Here is a 6,088-nt window from a genome sequence, read left to right as displayed (position 1 = left end):
AGGGTGGATGATTTCTGATCATTTTCATCGTAGGGGGGATGGAATGCCCCCTCATCCCCCCACAACTCGAGACCTGGGTAGGGCACTCGCGTGCCATGCGGCTGACCCGGGTTCGATTCCCGGCCCCGGTCCTCTGCCGACCCCTCCCCTTCTCTCCCCCAATTCACTTCCTGTCCACCTCTCCCACTGTCCTATCAAATAAAGTTGAAAAAGACAAAAAAAATATTTTTAAAGATTAATTAATTGAAGTTCTGAATTCAAATGACTTTATTAGCATGACTGTTATGATACAGTGTTGCCAAAGCACACAAATAACAAGACAAAAGTGTGAATAGTGTTAACTTAACCAATCAGTAACGGACTCTGCAGGTGAGTTCTGTATCAACACTCTCAACTGTTTGCTGATTGGCAGAACCGTGAGCAAACTGTGCTAGGAGGGTTGGGACAGAATGGAAAAGCGTAAGATTGCATTGTCAGGCAAAAACATTGGACCAGTGCAAAATAGGATTCACGTGTGGCTGTTGGTCAATTTGTGGTGCTCTATCTGTATTCTGTGTTGTGCCACAACATGATCTATGTATGCAAAACATTGTAGTATAGAAGCAAAGGGGAAAATGACTATCTGCATAAGTTTCCAGCTGCAAGCCAAATGCAACTCCAATGGTCCAATGGCCAAAGTTTTCATCAGTTTCAAGTGATGCATGGTGCATGTAAAGCAGTTGCCCTCAAATGGCAAGCTGTTCATTTCTGTTTCATCATTCATCGTGTTTCATTGACTTACTGAAAAAGTAGGCTATACGCTTTGGCTTTTACCAGTGACTCAGGAAGTTGGAACGGAAAATATACTGAAAAGATCATTAAGGCAAAAATACATGCATGGGCAACTTTTTTTTTCAAATGGACCATTCAAACGACCATATCTCATAATGATATACAGGAAAGATAACTCCCTGAGCTGTAATCTGGGTGGTTTAAAGCAGAGAGTAGAGAGACTCAAATACTCAAATACTCAAAGAATCTCTGGTTTAAAGTAAACCACTGTAGTGGTCTCCATGACTGAATACTGAGGACTGAGGTTCTCTGTTCCCCCATTAGTAGGGCTGTAACAATGATACAATCAACTCACGATTCAGTTCGTGTCACGAATTTTGACCTACAGTTTGATGTTATTAAATGAGCTTTTTTCACATTTGCCAACATTATAAAATAAAATTCTAAATAAATTAACTGTATTAGTGTACAGGTAGAATAGGTTACAAAAGGCTACTACACAGTAAAAACTGCAGTGTTAATGCAACACTAACAGAGTCGATTTAACACCTTCTAGAGTTCATCTGGTCCCAAAGCACTCTCTAAGTGTTGAATTAACACTGCATTTTTTACTTTGTAATATTTGAAAAAAAGATGATTTGATGCTTGGAAGCACTATCACATATCATGTGGTTGTTTTCTGGACTGAAGGTTAATATAACTTTGAAAGGGTGTATCACGATACTGCCTTCTTGCACAGCGATACAGTATTGTGGCTCTGCCTATTGTGATTTCTTGGTTCGATACAATATCATTACCTCTATGTAGGCTCTATAAAAGTTTAATTAATCACTGTCCCTAGTCAGCAGATCCTTATTTGTGTCAATAGTAAGTGAATGATGACTCTCGAGACCACATTCACGGTCCGCTATCAGAGAACCTCAAATGTAACTTTTGACAGAGCGACCCGCTACGAGTGTCATGGGAAACGCTTCTCATACGAAAAATCGCTTTACATACCGTATTCAGATTTGTACCAACTGCTGGCATTCTGTGATGAAAAACATTCTCACAGCGAGCTTATTTAAACAGCATTTTTTCATGACAGTGTAGATTTTGAGACAGGTACTGTATGCCACGGGCACTGCACAAACTATGTCATCCTACATTGTGCCCCTTTAATAATTAAGCAATGGTCCTAGGCAGCACTGTATAGGTAGGGCCATTGACAGCTTTGTTCTAGTCCCAGGAAATAAACATCTGAAAGGGTTACCACCCAATTGGCTACATATAATGTAATGAGGAAGCAATTCTGGGTCCCCTCTTTCCCTGGGCCCGGAGAACTGTCCCCTTTGTCCCCCCTGTCGGCTTCCCTGACTGTACCATAGGTATAGAGACAATGTAATGAACCATGGCTTCCGCCAGCAGACATCAGTGGTGTCAGCCACGGAGCTCTCACAGAGAGCATGCTGGGAGGCTGCTGAAGGGAGATTCAGTACAGGGGGAGAGAGGCAAAGGAGATCTCACTCACTCTATGCAGTCAGAAAAAGCCGGCGCTTCTCAGAGGGGAGGAAGGAATCATCCACAAGAACACAGACATTTCCTGTGGAGATAGTGGCTAAATTGGTAGCACAGTGCGTCAGGGGGCATGGCAGCCTCAGAGAGGTCGGAGCACTGAATACACACATAATAGTAGAGAACCGGAGGCTGCCAAAGGAGAGAATTACAGAATAAAAGGTTCATATTTTTTATCATCCATACCTTATATGCCCTACACTATGTCTGCCTCACAAAGGTAAAGTATTGTAATTGTGAACATTTATGGATGAAATGATAAAAAATGTGACAGTGTTAACAAAAATGTTGTAGGCCTACACGGAACAGCGACAGTGGTTTTATTTCCTTCAGTTATGTCAGTCAAGCCAGTTATGGAGTCAGTGCAGTCTCAACTCAGTATGACGAAATATATAGTGACTCTCTTATGGCTTTGTAGGGCAGATTTACCATGCAGTGAAATTCCCCATATTCCACACATGAAGGGGCACAGTGGATGGAAAGGTTTTCACACAGGACTAGCACTCTTAGAGACGGCAACACACTGCGATTGGAAATATTCAAGATACTTTTTATATGCCAACAACCAACAATACTGTAGACCTAATACTACTCCGCAAAATTAATTGACAAAATATTGAAAAAGGACATCTACTGGTAGTAATAATACAATACAATAGCTCATTTTGGGTAAATATCAGACAATGAGAAAAATAAATCATATTTTTGTCTTTTTGCCTGCTGTAAGCTATCTTACCATCATCAACTTTTTCTGGGAAAATACAGAGAACGCACAGCAATCCCTATTTGTTTTTTGTGACACTGTCAGCTAACACCACTGGCCATTATCATGATCAAAAAGTGTTGCATAAGACTCGGTTTAGATTAGCTCCATACGTTTTTAGAGTTGTTTCCCCTCATACAGTACACTCATCGTTGTTTTGCCCCAGAGCCTCATCGTTGTTTCCCCCCGTTGCCTCGACGCTGCTTGCTCTGTGTCACTTCCTGTTTATGGTCAGCTCTGTCAGAAGTTGCTTGTTAGATTCTACAGTAATTGTTGCCAGGAAACCAGCTCTCATCTAGTGCACCACCACCGATAGGCTTTGAAAAGCGTAGCAGTGATAAGGCCCTCTTACTCTGATCTGACGGTGTGTTTGCGTTTGTCTGAGTATCTGTATATGTTGGAGAGAGAGATACAGAAAGAATGAAAGAGAATGACAGAATGTTATCACAACGGTAGCCTCTTATTGGAGATGGACCTGTTGACAAGCAGGGTTGTAGTCAAGTCCACCTTAGTGTAGTTCAAGACAAGTCCAAGACCAGAAAAGTCAAGTCCGAGACAAGTCCGAGTCCAAAGAGGTTCGAGTCCGAGACAAGACCGAGTCCAAAAAGATTAGAGTCCAAGTCAAGTCCGAGTCACATGTCGGTCAGTGTTAAACAAAGTTAAGGATGAGTTTCAATAATGAGAAGATTTGAAGGTAACCATATACCATGGATGTGAAGACAAACTTGCATGTTGTTGGATTTCAAGCTCTAATCTAGAATCTATGATAGGCAATGTCCTAAACAAAATGAAGACAGACCCGGTCGAGTCCAAAATTTTAATTTGGCAAGACCAGTGTCCGAGTCCAAGACTAGTCAGAGTCCAAATGATAGCGAGTCCAAGACAAGTCCAAGTCCATAAAAAATGGACTTTTCAGAGTACTTGAGTACTATAGCCCTGTTGACAAGCATATTCACTCTTTGCTGAAGAGTCTCCACTACTACTTGTAGCATTGCTATGACATTACAGAAAGCAAAACAGATTGAGACTTTGCTATAAAGTTTGGTGTCCACAAGGTTGCAGTAGGCTATACAGAGACTGTGTGAAGGGGTTTTTCATTATTTTTTATTTATTTAAATGTGATTGATCCTCCTATAGGATGCTTTGTGGTATCTTTGCCAAAGTTGGTGAGTTTTAAATGGACGCCATGTGAGATGAGAGTGTGCCCTCTGTGAGCTTGTATGGAAAGAGTGTGTGGGTGTTCCTGAGAATAAGACGAATCTGCTGTCTTAGGTGTTCATCAACCATGACTATAGCAGTAGACCCACTTACCAGCTCTTATCAGCTATCAGTCTTATAAAAGGGATTGTGGGAGACTTCAATTGGTTTTGTTGAAAGCACCAAGGTTAGTGAAAATTGAGCGGTATTACAGAGCAGCAACACACATTTCTTTTTCCACCCTACCTTTTAGAACCAAATAATGTGTCGTTTCATGATCAACATTAATGGGCATTGTCTATTGCCACGCACACATCAAGTTGAAATGAGGATCTGTTTGTACAATACCGGTAGCTCTCAGTGGGAGACAATTTACCTTCCAACTTGTTAGGAGCCTGAAGATGGAAGCTACTTTATCACAGGCGACTAGCATTAAACAGAAGATGCCATGTGATGATAACAATTTTAGAGGGGTCTGTTAGGAGAATGTCCAAGATCAGAGTAATATGGCTTTACTGTAAGGCCCTTTTGTTGTATCATGTGTTACATAGCTGGTGATTTCTAAGAATAGAAACTAGTTGGCCATATTGTGTTTCAGTGTTAGCTGTTCCAGCATGTTTCAAAAGAACTTAATATGATTAGATTCCTATATACAGGGAGACAGTTTACAGCTTGTAATTGTTATTGGTTACATAATACGCATGTTTACACATACAGCACTCATGTTGGCTTAGGTTGCTTAGCCCATCAGAAGTTCTGATAAGCACCCGCTAATACACCAGTTGTTAAATGATCTTACTGTATATGGCGAAGGAGAAGGAGATTTCCTCATATATGGCAGTGTGGTCTTGCGGGTGTTGTGTCTGGGTGGTTGGTTGCGTATATAGGATTGTTTGAGTTGGTATTGGAGGTGAGATGATCTCACTGCACTGCAGGCAGGGTGGTCTCCCGTAAAGAAGAGCAGGCACAGCATGCTGTCTCAAGTGTGTCTGTTTGGCTCTCTCAAAGCCTTTAGATAACAGAACAGCACCAAGGGCAGGTGTAGCCTTCAGCATCACCGTAAAAAATGCAGTGTTGATTCAACCCGTACAGAGTCCTCTGAGACCAAATCCACTCTAAAAGATGTAAAACTAGAGATATGGACTAGATGTCTTTTTAGATGTCTATACGGATGTCTATTTTTTGTTATTTTGTTATTTTTTCAGTGCATTCAGACTAACGTTTCGACATGCGTCTTCATCAGAGGACTGCGATGAAGACGCATGTTGAAACGTTTGAAATGTTTGAAGTCTGAATGAACTGAAAAAATAAATAACAAAAAATTGACATCCGTGTGGCACCAGACACTCTAGAACAGTGTTTCTCAACCAGGGGTACGTGTACCGGGTACGCGGAAAAAAAATAATAATAATAACAAATATATGGAGTATAGTCACATTGGTATATAGAGCATGAGTGAGAGGGGTACCTACTGTGTCATATGACAAAATGGCTTAGGGGGTACGCAGGGCAAAAAATGTTGGGAAACACTGCTCTAGAAAATGTTAAGTCAACTCTCAAAGTGTTGAATTAACACGGCACTTTTTTTTACTCTGGCAGAGCGGAGGAGAGGAGGCCGTTTGTATAAGAGGTGTCTGAGCCCTACACAGACCCTAATGAGATGTCTTGTGTGTGTCACGGAAAAGGCTATCAAACTGTTTTATGAACAGAATATGTAATAGATGACTGTGCATGACGGGAAATGAAAAGTATTTTTTGACCTCTATTATTCAAAGGCACACCAACACATACTGAACACGGAAG

This window comes from Engraulis encrasicolus, chromosome 6 (genome assembly GCF_034702125.1).
Source record: "Engraulis encrasicolus isolate BLACKSEA-1 chromosome 6, IST_EnEncr_1.0, whole genome shotgun sequence".
Classification (NCBI taxonomy): Eukaryota; Metazoa; Chordata; class Actinopteri; order Clupeiformes; family Engraulidae; genus Engraulis; species Engraulis encrasicolus.
This window is presented reverse-complemented; position numbering follows the sequence as displayed.